This window comes from Adiantum capillus-veneris, unplaced genomic scaffold, assembly GCF_014529385.1.
Source record: "Adiantum capillus-veneris isolate H3 unplaced genomic scaffold, ASM1452938v2 Hic_scaffold_832, whole genome shotgun sequence".
Taxonomy (NCBI): Eukaryota; Viridiplantae; Streptophyta; class Polypodiopsida; order Polypodiales; family Pteridaceae; genus Adiantum; species Adiantum capillus-veneris.
In genome coordinates this window covers 77749-97826 of record NW_028221811.1, presented here as the reverse complement: position 1 = coordinate 97826, position 20078 = coordinate 77749, and the positions used below count along the sequence as shown (strand labels likewise).

The 20078-nt window shown below is 40.5% G+C and overlaps 1 pseudogene; it reads left to right on the top strand.

Moving 5' to 3' along the window:
- Positions 1-13744: 13744 nt before the first annotated feature.
- On the top strand, positions 13745-14195 carry LOC147416546 (thioredoxin-like protein YLS8 pseudogene; annotated as a pseudogene).
- Positions 14196-20078: the final 5883 nt, after the last annotated feature.

Here is a 20078-nt window from a genome sequence, read left to right as displayed (position 1 = left end):
CTGCTCTTTACAATATCAAGAAGCTGGATGGAACCAATTTCCCATTGTGGAAGAAGCAGATTTGGCACGTGTTGGTACAAAAGAAGCAGATAAAACCTATAAAGCTCAAAGGGATAAAACCAGAAGATACGGACGAAGATGAATGGAGCAAAATGGATGAATTGGCACTTTCTACCATTATGCTGACTTTGGCAGAAAGCGTTTACTTCAATGTAGCAGACGAGATGTCGGCTTATCAAGCATGGTTAAAGCTGAGTGATCTTTATGAGAAGCAGAGTGCAGCTTCACAGGTATACTAGCTTAAGAAGCTTGTTGACTTGAAGATGAAAGAAGGGACACCTATGTCCAATCATCTGAATGAATTCAACACAATCTATAGTCAGTTGTCAGCTCAAGGTGTCAAGTTTGATGAACCTGTTAGAGCTATGTTCCTGTTGATCAAATTGCCGAAAAGTTGGGACACTTTTCGCACAGCTTTGAGTAATTCTACACCTCCAAATGGTTTGAACATAGCAGGTGTAGAAGGAAGTTTGCTTACTAAAGAAACCAATAGAAAGACAATGGACAAAGGCAAAGGAACAGCCTTAGTTGTCAGGGGAAGGACCAAAGAAAAGTACAAAGGTGGAAAGAGAAATCAGTCTCGTAGCAAGTCCCGCAGTGCTAAAGGCAAGAGTGACATAGAATGCTACCATTGTGGCAAGAAGGGTCACATGAAAAGAGACTGCAGAGAATGGAAAGCAGAAAAAGGCAAAGAGAAAGCTGAAGACCATGGTGAGAAGAACAAGTCCTCAGTGAAGATTCAAGAAATAAATGTGACAAACACTGTTGCAGAGGATGACAGTCTAGTGTCAGGAGACATCTACTTCTTGAAGAATACAATGGACTCAGCTCTTCTTACAGCATCTGATGGAAATGCACTGAGTGACTGGATTATAGACTCAGGGGCATCACTTCATGTGTCTCCAAACAAGGAGTGGTTTACTTCTTATGTGACCACTAAAGATCATGTTCGGCTAGGCAATGGGCAGACAAGTGAGATCTTAGGTGTTGGAGATGTTCAATTGAAGTTTCAGAATGGCTCTTCTTTCACGCTGAAGAATGTGAGACATTGTCTCGTTCTGGTTATTTGCCTGGATTTTCATTCAATGATTTTGAATTATGTGAACATTGTCTGTATGGTAAGGAAACACAGCAGCCACATAAGCATAGAAGCAGTAGAAGAGATACACAGTTGGCACTTGTTCATAGTGATTTGTGTGGACCTATGCCTAACCTATCTCTAGGGGGAGCTTCTTACTTTATGACATTTATAGATGATTACTCGAGGAAAGTATGGGTTTACTTTCTCCAGCACAAGGATGAAGCGTTTAGTGTTTTTAAAACGTTTGTGACACTTGTGGAGAATCAGAGTGGCAAGAAGCTTAAATGCTTACGCACTGACAATGGTGGAGAGTATGTTTCAAAGGCCTTTCAGGACTTTTGTGAGTCAAAAGGTATAAAACGTGAACTTACTGCTCCTTACAATCCTCCTCAAAATGGTGTTGCTAAGAGGATGAATAGGACCATACAAGAGAAGGTCAGAAGTATGTTGTCTAATGCACATCTGCCAAATGGGTTTTGGGCTGAAGCTGTATCAACAGCTGTTCATCTTGTAAATAGATCTCCTAGCAAGGTTTTGTAGAAGGATTCAGTGCCAGAGATGGTATGGTCAGGCAAAATGCCCTCATACAAGCATCTCAGAGTCTTTGGCTGTGAGGCATATACTCACGTTCCAAAAGAATTTAGGAACAAACTTGAGCCAAAGAGTAGAAAGTGCATCTTTCTAGGCTATGGTAATTCTGGTGAGATGGGGTACAGACTTTGGGATCCCGAATCCAAAAAGGTTGTCCGCAGCAATGATGTTCACTTTAATGAATCCAAATATCATTCTAAACCAGAGAGGGTTGAGGAGATTAGAAGAGTTGTCTTCCAAGAAGATGGACCTGCACATGCAAGACAAATGTCAGGCTCAAGAGGAGCAAGGATAGGATAGAGTGGAACCACAGGTTGTAGCTGAGCCTGAGCCACCTATTGTGCGTAGATCTGGATGTGTCACGCGACCTCCTGATAGGTTTGTTCCATCTATGAACTATGTCATGTTGACTGATTGCAATGAGCCTTCATGTTACAAGGAAGCAGTGCAAATGAAGGACTCCGGGAATTGGCAATTGGCCATGCAGTCAGAGATGACAGCTCTGCATAAAAACCAGACATGGAAGCTAGTTAAATTACCACGGGGCAAAAAGGCTCTACCTTGTAAATGGGTTTACAGGTATAAGATCACCGCTCATGATAGTCAGCCAAAGTACAAAGCAAGGCTTGTTGCCAAGGGCTTTAAGCAAGAACAAGGCATTGACTTTGATGAAGTCTTCTCTCCGGTGGTCAATATGACTACATTGAAATGCTTTCTTGCATTGGTTGCCATATTAGATTTGGTGTTGCACCAAATGGATGTCAAGACAGCGTTCTTGCATGGTGATTTAGATGTGGAAATTTACATGCAGCAGCCAGAAGGGTTTGTTGAGAAAGGCAAGGAAGATTGGGTATGCCAGTTGTTAAAGAGTTTTTATGGCTTACAACAATCACCGAGGGCATGGTACCATAAATTCCACAAGTTTATGCTTTCTCAAGGCTACAAACGTAGTGAGTTCGATCACTGTCTATATACAAAGAAGGCTAAGGATGGTAGTTGGCTGATCCTTATTTTGTATGGTGATGACATGTTGATTGCTGGCAAGCACTTGGAAGAAATTTCAGCTTTGAAATTAAAGATGGCAAAATCGTTTGACATGAAAGACATGGGTGAGGCAAGTCATATACTTGGTATGCGCATTGAGAGAGACAGATCAAAGAAGTTGATTTGGTTATCTCAAACAGAGTATATTGACAAGGTTTTGCAACGTTTCAATATGGAGAAGGGAAAGGCACTGAGTGTTCCATTGCCACCATATGTGAAACTTAGCAAACAAGATTGTCCTGTGTCTGAGGAAGAACAGGCTGAAATGGATAAGATTCCATATGCATCTGCAGTGGGTAGTTTGATGTATGCAATGATTGCTACTCGCCCAGACATTGCATTTGCAGTGGGAGTAGTAAGTCGATACATGTCAAACCCAGGCAAGAAACATTGGGAGGCAGTGAAAGGAATATTGAGATACCTGAAAGCTACAAAGAGTATGCGTATATGCTATGGGAGTCAGGAGCTAAGTGTAAAGGGTTTTACAGACTCAGATTATGCAGGTGACTTAGACAACAGAAGGTCTACGTCAGGGTATGTCTTTACATTGGCTGGTGGAGCAGTATCATGGCGTTCTAGATTACAAGATTGTGTTACTCAGTCTACTACAGAGGCTGAATATGTTGCAGCATCAGAGGCATGCAAAGAATCAATTTGGCTTAATCGACTAGTAACAGATTTGGGAATCAAAGAAGAGATGCCTGTGTTATATTGTGATAGTCAAAGTGCTATACAATTGGCTCCCAATCCAGATTATCACTCAAAGACAATTATGTGGATGTGAAGTATCATTTCATCAGGGAAATGCTCGAGGATAAGCAACTTCAGCTTGTCAAAGTTCACACCACAGAAAATCCTGCTGATCTACTTACAAAAGGACTTCCCTCAGAGAGCTTTGCGCATTTTCGCAAGCAGATAGGTGTAGGGTAGTACATCACTTCTCTACATCTCTTGTATATTAGCTTGTATAGTAGCTTCTCTCACACTTAAAGTACCACATTGGACTTTAAGTGGGAGGTTGTTGGGGTATAAAGCCCAATGTGGTCGCCTAGGTAAGTGGGCGGGCCGCCAGGTATGTACACATATTCTTTTGTAAAAACCTAATAAGAACTCACTATGCTCTACACATTACAGTAGAGCGAGTTCACCATATCGTCGTGCTCTTCTTCTCGCACTCTCTCTCGCGTCGCACTTCCGCTCATACTCCTTCACTATGCAGAGCAAGCAATGTCGGCTTCAAAGGGACGTGCATGAAGGAATCTTCAAGGTTTTTTTTTTTTTAAGCCATTAGGAATACCTTTTAACCTAATGGTATATATAGATACACTAGGCGCCTCCATATATACTTCTACCTTGATTACCATCCCGTTTCGGGATGCACCAGGGGACCATGGGTTTGGGCTGAAAAGGCGTTAAGAGATGCTAGTAGGGCTCCCCAGCTGGAGGAAATTGGAAAAAAAAAAGGAGAATAAAGCTAGATGCGATTCTGAATGTAAGCAAGAAATTGCCAGATGGTAAAGCGTCAGGGGCAGACATCGTTGAGCAAGGAGTAACGAGCTTGCAGGCTTGGACGAGGGCGCAGAAGAGGAGGTGCGGGTCAAATCTTGTAATGATGGAGATGGGGTCAAAGCAGTATTGCGCAGGCAGGAGAGAAAAAGGATGCAGACATGAGGTGATAGATCTTGTGGGTTGGGGGGAGAGGCTGAGATTGTTTTTGTTTAAACTTAACTTTAGTGATCACAACAGCAAGGCGGTCGTGCTTGGTTGGTTAGCGTGCATAGCTAGTCCTTGGAAGGCTACGAGTTCGATTCTCAGACAGTGCAGCCTGCAGTTTTGCTGGTGCACAACTGACTAGAGGAGGAATCTCCAAAGATTCCACCCAATAAAATGCGAAACGAGCCAATAGAGCCAGTAGAGAAACAGTAGAGCCAGTAGGCACATGCTCTATGGGTGCATATGATATTCCAGTCCAGACAAGTACCATGATTGGCAGACCAAGCTTATCATTAACAATATCCCTTTGCCCCTTAGTATAAGCTTGCAATTTTCATGACAAATAGCCATCTTTCAATTTACATGAAGGAAGCCAAAACACAAATAGTACATATGCATGCCTACTCCGTGGCGCCACGTGTGAGCTAGTCTGCTCCTTAATCCTGTGAGGAGAAGTCCAAAGAAAAGAACTAGACCAAACATCCCATTTGGAGAACGCCAAGCCAGCTGGGATTCTAGATGGGTCTGATCATCTCTTTGAGGTATTCTGAACTCCTCAATGGCACCCTTGGCAAGTCAAGCTAGAAACAGCTTTAGTGGCTTCTTTTCACATGTTTACAAGAGTTTGAAGTGCTAAAATTGAGTGATACTCACCTTGATAGTGCTAATCTTTGCTGCTAATAGTGCTCTAGTTCGCACAGCTACTGCAAATGGGGTCAATCTCATGATACTTTTGCAATAGTACATGGCGGGTTGTGACTGATCAATGATGGCCGAGCTACTACTGTTGCTTTCGTATTAAGCTGAGTATGATAATGAGAGCTGGTTTCTTAGTCGAAACATAAGAAGAGGCACCATTATCATGTGAGTGGTATTCCTGCTAAATCATTAGGTTACCTTTGCAACTATCTATAGCCATCCACGCCGGCGTGGATGGCTACATGAGGTTTTTTTTGCCTGAGTTTTTAAGAACGATAAAATCACTAAAATTAAAGCTATTGATTGGCCATAGTTCTCAAAGGTTTTTGAATCATTGCTGAAAATCAAAACAGACCACTCTTATAACATACGAGATTGTTTTTAAACTTGGTCATCACTTGCTTGAATTTGTTAGCTTCTTCAAGCCATCCAAGGAAGCATAGATATTGTCGACATGGTAGGCTAGAAGGAGTTTCTGAGTTAGTTTTTTATTTTTATTTAATTGCAGTGAAGTTGATTTGATATTGCAGTGAAGTAAGAAAATTGGTTTTTGTTGTGTTATGCTAGTCCTTCTACTTGTGGACGAGGTCGGACAGGAAGACCACCTTCTTCAAATCAAGCTTCAAGTATTTTAGAAAGTAGTGATCAAATAAGTGCGGTCTCTATCACTGATATGACTGAAGGCTTGGAGACACAAGAGGAGGAGATGCAAAGTCAATACTTGGGGCTCTCTTGCTCCACAAGAGGCATGCTTACAAATAGTGCCGTATGTCCCCGTATGTCGTAAGAGATGAAGTAGTACTAGACACAGAGTCGGAGGATGAGCAAAATCTCTATATGCATCGAGGATAGGATATTCTTCAATCTACGCGCATTTTCAATTGTTTTGATTGTCCACCAATTCCTTTATGTCAATTGATTCCCTATGCAAGGGTGAGAGGTTTAAGGGATGATGTTAGTGGATTGAAAGCTGCTTTTGCAAAAGAGGGATATATGCAAGAAAAAGGATCTTTCATCGTTTCAATTTGGAATTGTAAGGAGGAGCTTATGTGACATGTATTTCATTTTTCTACTCGGTCCTTCTTTGGTTGCTAAGTGCTCTTTCTTGTTGTCATAAATAGTTGCTAAGTGTTCTTTTTTATGTGTGCTTATGTATTTTGTAGAGGACCTTCTTTCATCATGGGATCGAATATGGGTTGATATACACAAAGAGTTTGAGATAGAGCTTTCTAAAAGACCTAATCTTCAAGTTCTCTTTGATAAAATGTTTTATGTGTGGGAGGGCAACCACAGAATAGTCGCTTGGATGGCTACTATTAAAGAGAGATTCTCCTCTGATCGAGAGAAACATTGCAGTGTGCTTTGTACAATTATTGATCCTACACAACTTCCATAGGTAGCTCTACTGAGTAGCTTGCAAAGAATGAATTTGTGAGTTTCATGACTTTCTATATATTCAAGAACACAATGTCTTTTATGTTTTTCTGACTTGGTGTGAGCTCTATATAAACTTGGAATAGCATGAACACACATGCCCTAGTTGTCACTCATCTTAGGGATGAGACTGTCAAGTACTACCATATTTGTGCAGTTGATCATGAAGCCTATGTGACGAGGCTTCTAGAGAAAGATCAAAAGTGTGTTGCCGGTTTATGCCTAGGGGATTACAAAAACCATCGTGACTAATGTACGATACAATTTTGACATCCACGAGAAGTGTTAGAGGTGCAATGTCTTTATTGATGATGAGTGTGGCTCTTCATAGTCACTAGAGAAAACCATAACATTTTTTGTTGTTGTTGTTGAAAATGCACAACATGATACTCTCTATTTTGCATCAATATTCCACTTTTTATCTTACAATTTGTAAAAAAAATTCTCTTTGTTGGATATAGGATATGACAATTGTCTCTTGATATAGAACTTAGAAACTTTGTAGGTGTATGAGCATTGTTGAATTGCATAAGATTGATCATTAAAATTTAAAGTTAAAATTATAGTGTTGATTGCTCTAGTGGATCATGACATGGTTTGCATACTTGTAAACTAACTTTGCTACTCACTCAGGTTTCTCATTGCTCGACAAATTGTGCGTTAAAATTGTAGTGTTGATTGTTGTTGTGGATCATGACATGGTTTTCATACTTGTATAATAACTTTGCTACTCGCTTGGGTTTCTCATTGCTCAACAAATCTTGCTCGGGTTACAGTAAGACTCCTCACGCTTTACATATAATGTGCTTTCTGTTGGACAGTTACGAAAGCCTCATTTGACCAAATGAGTGTCATCTTTCTCATACCAAGCATGAGGAGATTGCTTCAACCCATACAAAGCCTTCTTACATCTGCACACTTTGTGCTCTTGTCCTTTTATGACAAAACTGCGAGGCTGCGTTACATAAACTTCCTCAAATATGTCACCATTCAAGAAAGCTGTAACAGTGTCTAATTGATGTACATCCCAACCAAAATGAGCTGCCAATGCACATAGAAAACGCAAAGTAGTCATACGACAAGTGGGAGAAAAATTCTCTTCGTAATCTATGCCTTTTGTTGTGCATAACCCTTTGCAACAAGTCGAGCCTTATGGCGATCGATCTCACCATCCGGCTTGCGTTTCAACTTGTAAACCCACTTCGTACCAGTGGCCTTTTTGCCAGGAGACAAATCACCTAAAGTCCATGTGTCATTTTCTATAAGTGCATCATATTATGATTGCATGGCACCCATCCAATTTTCTGAATTCTGTGCTTCATCAAAAGATTGAGGCTCCTCAACATCATGTAAGCTAGACACAGCCAAAGCATAACAATATGATGCATAAGATGCATGGCGAGAGCCTGAACGAGTACGACTAGACAAAGGTGCATCCAATTTACTGTCACGCAAAGTATGCACCAGCCATTTTTTCATACCTCTAGCCTGCTCATTTTCATCCCTTTCCTCATCAAGTACATCATGTACATCTGCATCAGTAATAGGCTGATCTGTAACATTTTCAGAAACCCCCATAGGATGTACATTTGCCTCATTGGAGCTTACATTCGTATTTCTAGCACTGAAAAGAGGCAACAAAGTGTCATAAATGTCCAGTGAGCTTACATTACTGTCTCTAGTACATGACAGCAAGGGCTGAAAAAAATATTCCACAAACACTACATCCCGTGAAACCAGAATACGTTTTGTTTGCGGATGATACAACCTGTAACCTTTGCTTTCAGCACTATAACCAACAAAAATACATTTGACAGCCTTATCATCCAATTTTTTGCGCTGTGTTTGTGGCACCAAAGCATATGCCAAACAACCAAAAACAAGCATGTGCTCAATAGAAGGCTTTCTATCATGCCCTGCTTCATATGGAGTAGTAGACTGCAAAGCTTTTGTGGGACACCTGTTTAGTACATAAGTGGCACACATGATGGCCTCAAGCCAAAAAGAATGTGTCAAAGCTCGACTTTTGACCATACATCGTGCCATTTCCATAAGTGACCTATTTTTCCTCTCATCAACACCATTTTGATGAGGTGCATAAGGCACTGTACATTGGTGTTTTATCCCACGACTAGCCAGAAATGCATTGAATCCATGAGACATATACTCCCCCCTCGATCGGAACGGAGGGTGCCCATAGTACATTTCAAGACATTTTCAGCCATAGCCATAAATTGTTTGAAGCACATAAAAACTTCAGACTTTGCTTTAAGCGGAAATACCCATGCATGCCTGGAGTAATCATCAATGAAAGTCATGAAGTAAAGGTAATTTCCCAAGAACGAAGTTTGCATGGGCCCACAAACATCACTATGCACAAGATGCAACCTACATGTGGCGTGAACTGAACCATCCTTTGGAAACTTAGAACGCTGCATCTTACACAAAATACAGCCTTCACAAACTTGTGTAAGAGGTGGCAAAGAAGCAACCATGTCAGATTTCTACAAATGCAGCAAACCGGAAAAATTCAGATGACCATAACATGCATGCCAAAGTTTTGCATCTGAAATAGCCCTTGAATCTACAGCAGCATTTGCAAAATTTTGTCCACACTTGTCATTCAAAGTGAGCTTATACAGCCCACCACACAAAAGGTCAGATGCAACAATTTCATCACCAAAACTGAGATCATGAACTGTACATCTGTCATCCACAAATTTGACTACAAGTCTAAGTCTAGCAAGTGCGGATACAGACAAGAGATTCTTCTTGATCCCAGGTACATAAAGTACATCAACAAGTGTGAAGGAACTGCCATTTGTAGCAATAAGCACAATCTTTCCGACTCCCTGAACTGGATAAGATGCATTGTTGGCACAAGTGACTGAATTCCCATGAGGGACAGACTCAAGAGACGTGAACATTCACGATGTGAGGTAATGTGCTTTGTGGCACCACTGTCAAAATACCACACATGTGAATCTGCAACAACTGAGAAGCATGTATCATGAACATCAGGATTGTAAGTGCACTCTACGCTAAAAGCCCATTCTGCATCAACATCAGCAACACAGTCTCCTTTCATAGAAGACTCAACAATGGCTGCATTTGTAGTGGAACCAGCATTTGCAGTGGAACCACCCTCTTTCTTCTTAGCCTCTTTGGCCTTCAACTTAGGACACGACTTGATCAAGTTATCATTAGCTTTACAATAATGGCAACGCATCTTCTTTTTGCCCTTATCACCAGAATTGCCAGACGAAGTGTTGCCAGTAGAAGCATTGGGAACAAAAGTTTTGCAACTCTCAGTAGAACCATAAGAAGTGGCTGCATTGTTGTTACCACCCTTTCTTTGAGAAGCAATAAAAGCCTGTTCAACTGCACGCTATCTAGTCCTGTTTTTTCTGGAAAGGAACTCTTGCAATAGCAATGTGAATAATGCATCAAACTTGCCAACTTCTAGATTTCCTTGGGTCATAAGTCTCCAAGTACTAGCAAAAGTCTGGTAAGAATCTGGTAAGGCATCAAGAACAGTCTGCACAAGGAAACTGTCTAAAATGACTTCACCTGCAGAAATAAGTTGCTCATTGATATCCTTGACACTAGCAAGGAAAGTTTCCATATCATCTTCCTCATGCATAATCTTCGACTCCAGCTGTTTACGCAGCAAAGCAATTTTAGCCTCATTCCGACTTGCATAAAGACCAGCCAAAATATCCCAAGCCTGTTTTGCAGATTTTGCTGAACAGATGTGAGGAACAATGGTGCGCTTCACAGACAATGCAATCAATGCATGAGCCTGTGCATCCTTTACATCCCAACGAGCTTGTTCTGCCGTAGGCAAAACAACTCTAATAGAAGCAATCCTTGCAGCAAGACCTGCAACATCCTCAACATCGCCTACATCCTCGAACCAGGACGTACATCAATGCCCTACACAATATTCCAGACGCCCTTTGACACAAGCACGTGTTGCATCATATAAGCCCACATAGGGTAATTGTCCCCATCCAAACTGTCCTCAGTAGAAAACATCTTCAAGACATCTGTGTTGTTGTCAGCCATGGTAAATGTTGCACCTGATGTGAAAACTGCTCGAAAATAGGAGAAATGGAGCGGGAAAAACACGTGCTATATAGCACAAACCGTATAAGACTGTAAAGCACCTGTTATGCAAAAATGTGCACTGACAGAAATTTTGCACAAAATGATGAAATAGCCTGGGCAGCACTGCCTGTAGTGGAAATGGAGGCCGAAATGAGCCCGAATCAAAAATCTGACTTCAGGCTCATATTTGTCGACTTGCGAACGCTCGCCAAAGCTCACTGAAATCGGAGAAAGTGAGCAGGCGTGTGCTGGAGCAGCTGGCGACTAAGCCCAGGAGGACGCAACCTGCTCTGATACCAATTGTTGGAATTAGGGTTGCAGAGAAACGAAGGAAGCTCAAGGCACACAATAGAGAGTGTGTTACTTAGTATGTAATGGAAAGATAGATAGCCCTAGAGTGATGGGCGTATATACAATGATCGAGGAAAACAACCTCCTAAAGAGGGAAAAAATGCCCGGCGTTCCTAGTGTGTTCACACACATCACTACCACATGTATATGGTAACAGCCATCAACCGATGTATCTATGATCCATTGAAGTGGTCATGGATCGTCACGAGTATGGTAGGAGTATGTAATTTTTTGGATCTATCAATATAATCCACTGACCATTGTGAGTTTTTTTTTATAAAAAAAACATATCCTAGCATAATGCTCATAGCTCTCCCCATTTTTATCCTAGCCCACTCACTCTTGCCAAGATTCATTATAACATCATCTTTACCCACATAAAATTCTATGTTTAAGGATCCAAAAAACCACATAGGTAACCACGTTAAAAAATTGTATGGAGATTGTTCTACTAACATAGCTAGGTGAACATGAGATTGAGAGTGAGGGAAAGCAAGCATCAATGATTTTCAAAATTGACTCTCCACTCTCTCGTTCCCTCTCTCTATGTATGAGTGTGCCTGCATGTGTGTGTGCGTGTGTGTGTGTGTGTGTGTGTGTGTGTGTGTGTGTGTGTGTGAGTGAGAGAGAGAGAGAGAGAGGTGCAAACTTGTTGACCTAACAAAATGGGAGATAAACTTGGTGGGTGGGACCAAAATGAATCAAATTTCACAAAATGTGAGGCTAAAAGTGATTGCAAGAAGGAAATTGGAGGATCCTATCATCATTTCATCACCTCAACACACAAAAATGAAGTAGGAGATCTATGTCTTTGTAGCATGAATTTCCATACCAAGAAACAATTCCTTTGTAAAAGGCATTGTCATCTCAATAGCCTTATGAATTCATTGGTGATGAATGATGATTAGAGAGAGTGACATTGAATCATGATAGTCTTGATCATGCTATGGTGATGATTAAAGAGTTCAAACGGCAAGCTTAAACAGTAAGTTATGACAACTTATAACAATCCAAATTACTACATTGTCATCAATTGTTGAAGCATGTTAATCTTTGAGAGATGATTTACTAAATTCACCCATAGATGCTTAAGCTTATCTTGCCATGATCTAGCCTAGCTCTCACTCTCTTTGATATGAGACATATTTAGGAAGTGTTCTCCATTGTTGCATACTATGCCCCTAGCAAGTTCAGTACTCTTAGCTTCACATACCCTACTTGAGTGCTCATCTTTTATCACATTGAGCTTGCTTCCCTCATATTTTCAGCTTCCCAACTACTTCATGGATACTCAATTGCCACCTTTATGTCCACAATCCTCAAGCATAAGGATTCATTGATCAACTTAGCATAAAGCATTTAACATGTTTAATTTTCTCTCTCTCTCTCTCTCTCTCTCTCTCTCTCTCTCTCTCTCTCTCTCTCTCCTTTGAGAAATAGATCTTAAGTTTGACTTATTCAATCGATCTCTAAGGTCTCCCTCCCGTTTAAGTGATAGATCTTGAGTTTGACTTGTCAAATGAAACTCTAAGGCCTCTTATAATTTTCTCTACATTAGAAATTATCCGTGTGTGTGTACACGTGTGAGCTACATTTGGAGCTGACAGGTGGATGGTGGCCTAGCTTTGCCATAAGTAAGCAAGCCTCCCTCTATTCAGAGAAACACACTCAACCTTTGAGGTTTCCTTAGTGTCTCTCTCTTGCACGTATGCGCACACACACTCGTCGCAATAACCAACGACTTGATGGGGGGGGGGGGGGGGGGGGGGGGGGAGGGGAGGGGGCAAGACGTCTGCACGATGCATGGAGGTGTCAATTTTTCAAGAACTTTAAGAAGTGGTATAGGAGTGTTTCTTTTGAGTTACTTTTTAAGGGGTTAAAATACAAAATTACATAATTTGTTAAAGTAATATCAATATTGGTCTCAAAAAAAAGGCCCTTGAAAAGAAATATTCAAATATATCCTTACAAGTCAAATTTTCATTGAAAAACAAAATCTCCCCTCCAAATTTACCTTTTTTATTGTAAGTCACATTTAAATTGGTACATTTACTCTATGTAAAGTAGAATGTAGGGTAAAAAAGTCTTTTCTCAAAAAAACCCAGAAAGTAAGACTTTTGACTTTTTATTCTCAAAAGGCTTTTTGGCCTGCTAAAGAAAGGCCTTAGTGTTGGGCTAGCTTAGGCGTCCTTTGACGGATAGCGTCCACGTGGACGGCCATCACTTTTTTAGGCTTGGGAAAAGGTGCGTGAGAGTAAGGTCGCTACAGGCGAGGCCGAATGCAGACAGGTTGAGACGGGTCACGGCTCCAAGAAAAATTTTGCACGACTGCATCTTCTTGAAGGCTATGTAGTCTTTATCACAGGCACGCATCTGGGGCTTGTCAGAATCCCGCTGAAAAGATCAATGACACGATTGCCTCAGAGAGAGAGAGAGAGAGAGAGAGAGAGAGAGAGAGAGAGAGAGAGAGAGAGAGAGAGAGAGAGAGAGAGAGAGAGAGAGAGAGAGAGAGAGAGAGAGTGGGCACAATCGAGAGCTCCAAACCATGCTCCAGTTCTCCTGCCGCGAGTCCTAGGGAGTTTGACCTAGCAGGGCCGCACATCATCAGCGCCTCACAGGATTTGTGCATCAGTGTTTCATCGCATTGCTGTAGAGGAGAAGATGTTGTATCTGCTGCCCCATCTCGACTTTGGCTGGGCCATAGATCAAGCCATTCTTGGTGAGGAAGATCGTGTCGTCGTCGTCCGTTTCGGCCATGATTGGGATGAGACTTGTATGCAGATGGATGAGGTAATGGCCTCCGTTGCGGAAACAATAAAGAACTTTGCAGTGATATATCTTGTGGACATCACCGAAATACCAGATTTCAATACAATGTATGAATTGTATGATCCTTGCACTGTCATGTTTTTCTTCCGCAACAAACATATCATGATCGATTTGGGAACAGGAAACAACAACAAAATTAATTGGGCCTTGAAAGATAAGCAAGAGTTCATCAACATTGTTGAGACAGTTTATAGAGGTGCGAGGAAAGGGCGTGGTCTCGTTATTTCACCCAAGGATTACTCCACAAAATACAGATATTAGACTAGCAACCCTCAATGGCTACTTTGTAGCAGGGGCTCTTAATCAGAAGCCAAGGGTGAACATGCATGCAAGTGTATTGCTATCACATTCAAGTGAAATCAGTGGAATGCTTTTGTGCTCCTGATGTCACCGTATCAATTAAATTATATCTTTGTCAAAGAGAGAGAGAGAGAGAGAGAGAGAGAGAGAGAGAGAGAGAGAGAGAGAGAGATCATGGTGCCGTCACTTGTCTATGTGCTTGGTTGTGTGTGTGAGAGAGTTAATGCTTGCATTTTTTCTGTGTTGATTGTGTATGGGAGTCAGTGCAGTTTTAGTTTTATGTTTTTAAAGCCTGCGTATTCTGATGTACCTGCAACGCGTGGACGAGGGAGTTAATGCTTGCAAGTTTTTTGTGCTGATTGTGCAAAGAAGTCAATGCGGTTTTAGTGCGTTGGCAGCTGCCTGTGTTTCACAGGTTGTGAAGAGGACACACTAGAAGTTACTACACGGCATGGACGACATGGTGGCAGTTGTTGTAGTGCAACAGACCGATGTTGAAGTGCAATACTCGAGATAGTGTTTGTGAAAAGCACATCACTGTAGCCAGCGGTCATGGTTAAGGTTGTACGAACTGTTGCTTCAGGGCATGCGTTAAGCTCCTCATTGCCAGCAATGTAGATTAGATGCCTCGATTGAACCATCAGACACACTATGCATAGAAAACGTTGGGGTCTCTCTTTCTAAACAACTATATGTGCACTTGTTCCTATCTGTATTTGCGTCAATTAATTTTGCATTAATCAAGCTCGTTTTCCACATCATGGTTGTGCATTATCTGTTGAATGTGTAGGGTGCATTGTGGCCTCATCTGATCCGGTTTTTTCCACACTCCCCATTGTCTTGCCTGGTTAAATTGTCGACACTCCCCATTGTCTGCCTAGTTAAATTCTCCCTTAGGCTTCTGCAAGAGTTGTATTTCTCTCGCACTTCTTAACTTAGCAATGTTTGCAAGAATAAAGGTTCGGGTTTTTTACAATTCTCGCGCACTGACAGGTCCTCTCTCTATCGATTATGTCGATCGCTTCCTCTCCCGCTGCTAGTTTTCGGTATGTCAACTGAATGATATGAATAAATGAAATGCTTTATTTTGTCAAGTTTCATTGGCGAGATTTAATCATAAATAATTTGGAGATGGGGAAATCTTGGATGATTCAACTTCTATATGTTGCATATATATCCTCTGACTGCCAAAATGGAAGAAGTAGACGTCCCGATAATTCTTGAACTTCAGGTTTCATTTTCAATCTTATATTTATCTTGCTTTATTTCCAGGCGTCATCGTTATGGGTTTATTAGTCGTTTAGTACCTTGGTTACCCCCACTTTTTTAAATTTTGCAAATTGAGCGCTAAGAGTACCTTTATGTGCACTATTTTGTGCAGCTAGAATCATGCTTGCACGAGTGAATATAGGACAGTTGAACTCATAGTGGTAGCATACTCTTTGAGTGTTTCTTAAGATTTCAGCAATTTTTCAATCTTTTGATATCTCTACATGTCTGGTATATATCTCATGCAGGTTGCACCTGATGGTCTCTTTAAACCTGAGACCATGCAGAGGATGGAATTACTAGTACTCAGCACACTTGAATGTTGTGTGATCTTTGTAATGCCATTTTCTTATGTGGATTACTTTCTTTGCAAGTGCAGGCCACTGTGAGTTCTCACCTTGTTATTCTTGGAGTCCTACCCTTCTTTTGAAGTGAGATTAGATGTTTTGTAAGTTCTTCTTTGGAGTGAGCCAATGAGTAACATGTGGAGGTCCTCTCCTTTCTTGAAAATTTTAAGCTCTCTCTCTCTCTCTCTCTCTCTCTCTCTCTCTCTCTCTCTCTCTCTCTCTCACACACACACACACACACACACACACACAATCTCTCTCTACTCTCTTCTTTTTGTTGATCGGCTCTCTCTCATACACACCTCTCTCTAATCTCTTCTTCTCATTGAGTGGTCCTCTTTGATCCCCCCCCCCCCCCCCCCCCCCTCTCTCTCTCTCTCTCTCTCTCTCTCTCTCTCACACACACACACACACACACACACACATACGCACGCGTGCACATTGGTAGTGGCCTAACTATGATCTTAGAAGGCGATTCACACAAATGAATGCACTTTGGTCAAATCTGATAGTGGGTTGTCTACGAACCTCTTCTCTTTGCCAACTCACTCACTCTCTCTCTCTTCCCCCCAAACTTGAGCTACATTTGGAGCTGACAGGTGGATGACGGCCTAGCTTTTCTATGAGTAAACGAGTCCCCCTCTATTCATAGAAACATACTCAACCTTTGGGTTTTCCTTAATGTCTCTCTCATGGATGTGTGCACATACATACTTGTCGTAATAACCATCGACTTGGTAGGGGAAGGGAGGGGACAACACATTTCACGATACGTAGAGGTGTTAATTTCTCAAGAACTTTAAGAAGTGGTATAGAAGTGTTTTTTTTGAGTTTTTTTTTAAAGATTAAAATACAAAATTACATAATCTATTAAAATAATATCAATATTACTCTTAAAAAAAGATCTTTGAAAAGAAAATTCCAAAGATCTCCTTAGAAGTCAAATTTTCATTGAAAAAATAAATCTCTTCCAAATTTATCTTTGTTTTGTCAACCGCATTTAAATTGGTACATTTACCCTTTGTAAAGTCTTAGCTTTCTTTTACATTTAGGTTAGATGATTTGGAAGGTCTTCTTTGGAGTGAACCAATGAGTGACACTTGGAGGCCTCCTCCTTCCTTGAAAATTTCAAACTCCATTATATATAGTCTAAACTAGATGGGAATCCACGAAGATGCTAAGTAAAGAAAATAAAGTGAAAAGAAAGTAATCAATAAAGAAGGGAAAGGAAGGGGTAGAAAGTACTATGAGGTTTGCAAGTAATGACTCGTGGTGGGGACAAGCAAGTGGGAAGCCGACGCGTAGTGCCAGGGAGGCAAGGGGTGTTGAGAGAGTGAATGGAGACGTGCACATTGCAATGCATGCACACCATACATGGCAGCAGAACCATGGACTCTTTTTTTGTTTGGAGAGCAGCAGCCTATGGACAAGCAGACGACGTTGGTGAGTTGGTTAGCTCATCGTAGATAAAATGTTGCGTTGCTCAACTCGAGCTCAAATTCGGGTTTTGTTGTGGTCTTTTAAATCCCAGTGAGTTCAGGAGTGAAGAGCATCTCCCAAGATTTCAGCTAATGAAAGTGGAGCGAGTAGGTAGGGTGCCAATAGGGGGTTTGTTAATAAAATGTACCATTCCCATACTCTTTTCAAAGTGGTATGTCAACTGCCTTTCACAATTTAGGTGGTGACTGCTACATTTTTGTTGGGGGTGCCTATACCATCCCCCACATTTGAGATCTACCATTTGCAACCGCCTACAATAGCTAAAACGATGGCTCCCCGTGATGGACACTCTCAAAACAAAAATTTTTCTTTATAACACACCAAGCAAGAGCATGCATGGCGCCACGTGTCATCCATGCAATACTAACCCATACCCATTGTGTCTCTCCCCTCTCTTCGTATCACAAGTGATGGACCTTGCTCTATCAATCATTGGATAGTCATATGCTGAGATAACCATATTCTCCTTACATTGCTCATGGTGCATACACCATCTCCAAAGAATTCAAAAACTGCTTTCATACTTACTACTCTGCAAACTCGAGGTTGCAGTTTAAGAGCCATCTATACTTCTATACTATATATGAAGCAGCGTAAATTTTTCAAGGAAGGAGAGACCCTCCATGTTTCACTCACTGCTTCACTTCAAATTTTTTTATACAAAACATTTAATCTAAAGTGCAAAAGTGAAGGGATAAGAGTGTTGGAATGACCTTTTGACAATCTTTTTCACACTGACAAGTCAAAATACTTACTTTCTTTCTTTTGTCAAAAGACTTTTCACTCTACTTAGGGTAAATGTATCATGTTAAATATGCCTCATAAAAAAAAGGTAAATTGGAGGGGAATTTTACTCCTCAATACAAATTTGACTTTTGAATTTGAAGATATTTCGGGATTATTTTTTAAAAGGGGATTTTTTCAAGATCAATATTGATATTATTCTAATAAATTATGTAATTTTGTATTTTAAAATTTTAAAAAATTACTCTAAAGAGGCACTCTTATACTCTTTCTTAAAGTTATTAAGAAAATTGACATTTCGTGGTACCCCGTCTCCTCACCCACCGAGTTGTTGATTGTAGTGATGAGTGTGTACACATGCATGAGAGAGAGAGAGAGAGAGAGAGAGAGAGAGCTAGAGAGAATATAAGGAAAACTCAAAGGTTAAGTATGTTTCTATAAATAGAGGAGCCCTCGCTTGCTTATCGCAAAGTTAAGCCAACAACATGCCACCTCCAAATGTAGTTCAAGTTGAGAAAGAGAGTGAGAGAGTTGGTAAAGAGAGGAGGTTTGTGAAAAGTCCATTGTCAGATTCGACAAGAGTGCATTTGCTTGTGTAAATCTGCTTCTAAGAACATGGGTAGTCCACTGCCAGTGCACGAACACACACACACACACGTGTGTGTGTGTGTGTGTGTGTGTGTGTGTGTATGTGTGTGTGTGTGTGTGTGTGTGTGTGTGAGAGAGAGAGAGAGAGAGAGAGAGATCAGATGACATCGCTCAATGAAAAGAAGAGAGTAGAGAGAGGTGTGTGTGTGATATATATATATATATATATATATATATATATATATAGAGAGAGAGAGAGAGAGAGAGAGAGAGAGAGAGAGATCACAAAGACGTTGATTTTCAACAACTACTCACATCAAAGTATCCTCAGTTTAGTGAAAGATAGATACAGAGAGAGAGAGAGAGAGAGAGAGAGAGAGAGGAAGAAGAAGAAGAAGAAGAAGATTAGTTCTACCTCCAATAAATTAGGGACTCTCAATCTGTTCCTTAAAAGAAAATTTGGATAACCTATCTACTACATGTAGGCAATAAAAAGGAATTTTTAATTGCTTTCTCTCTCTCTCTCTCTCTCTCTCTCTCTCTCTCTCAAAAGAGGCTTATTTCTATTACTTGAAAATTCTATTAGAATGCCCAGATGATGACAAATTTGAGAGAACTAAAGCAACAAATTGGAACTGTGAGAACCAAGTACAACTAGCTACATACACAAATTAAAAAAACCAAAAACTACATGAAAAGACTCTCCTAAAGATAGTAAAATTTTCCATGGTAAGTTAAATGGAGAGAGGATGACAACAGCCTTGAAAGATAGGCGGTTCCACCAAAATCACACTCTGCAAAAATTCTCTCTCTCTTTAAATATATCCATATATATATCCATATATATGTACATACATACATACATACATACATACATACATATATATATATATATATATATATATTTGTATATGTATAGATATAAAGCGAAGAGTAAGACTATATGAATATGAAAAGCCTTTTGACAATAAAAAAGCCAAAAAACTTTTTATTTTTTTACAAAATACTTTCTACTCTACTAGGGTAAATCATAGAAAAAAGATAAATTTGAGGGGGATTTTGCTCCTCACTGTGAAAATTTTGCTTTGAAGATATATTTGAAAAAAAAAATTTAAGGTAATTTTTTCAAGACCAATATTGATATTATTTTGTAATTTTAGATTTTAAAATTTTAAAGATTTTCTCTAAAGAGTCACTCCTATACTCTTTCTTAAAAAATTTCTCTAAAGAGTCACTCCTATACTCTTTCTTAAAGTTCTTAAAAAATTGACACCTCCATGTGTCACGAGCAATAGTGCTACATCCCTCTCCTCCCCTCCCCCACCAAGTTGTTGATTGTTGCGATGAGTGTGTGTACACACGCGTACATGAGAGAAAAACTAAGAAAAACTCAAAGGTTGAGTATGTTTCTACGGACT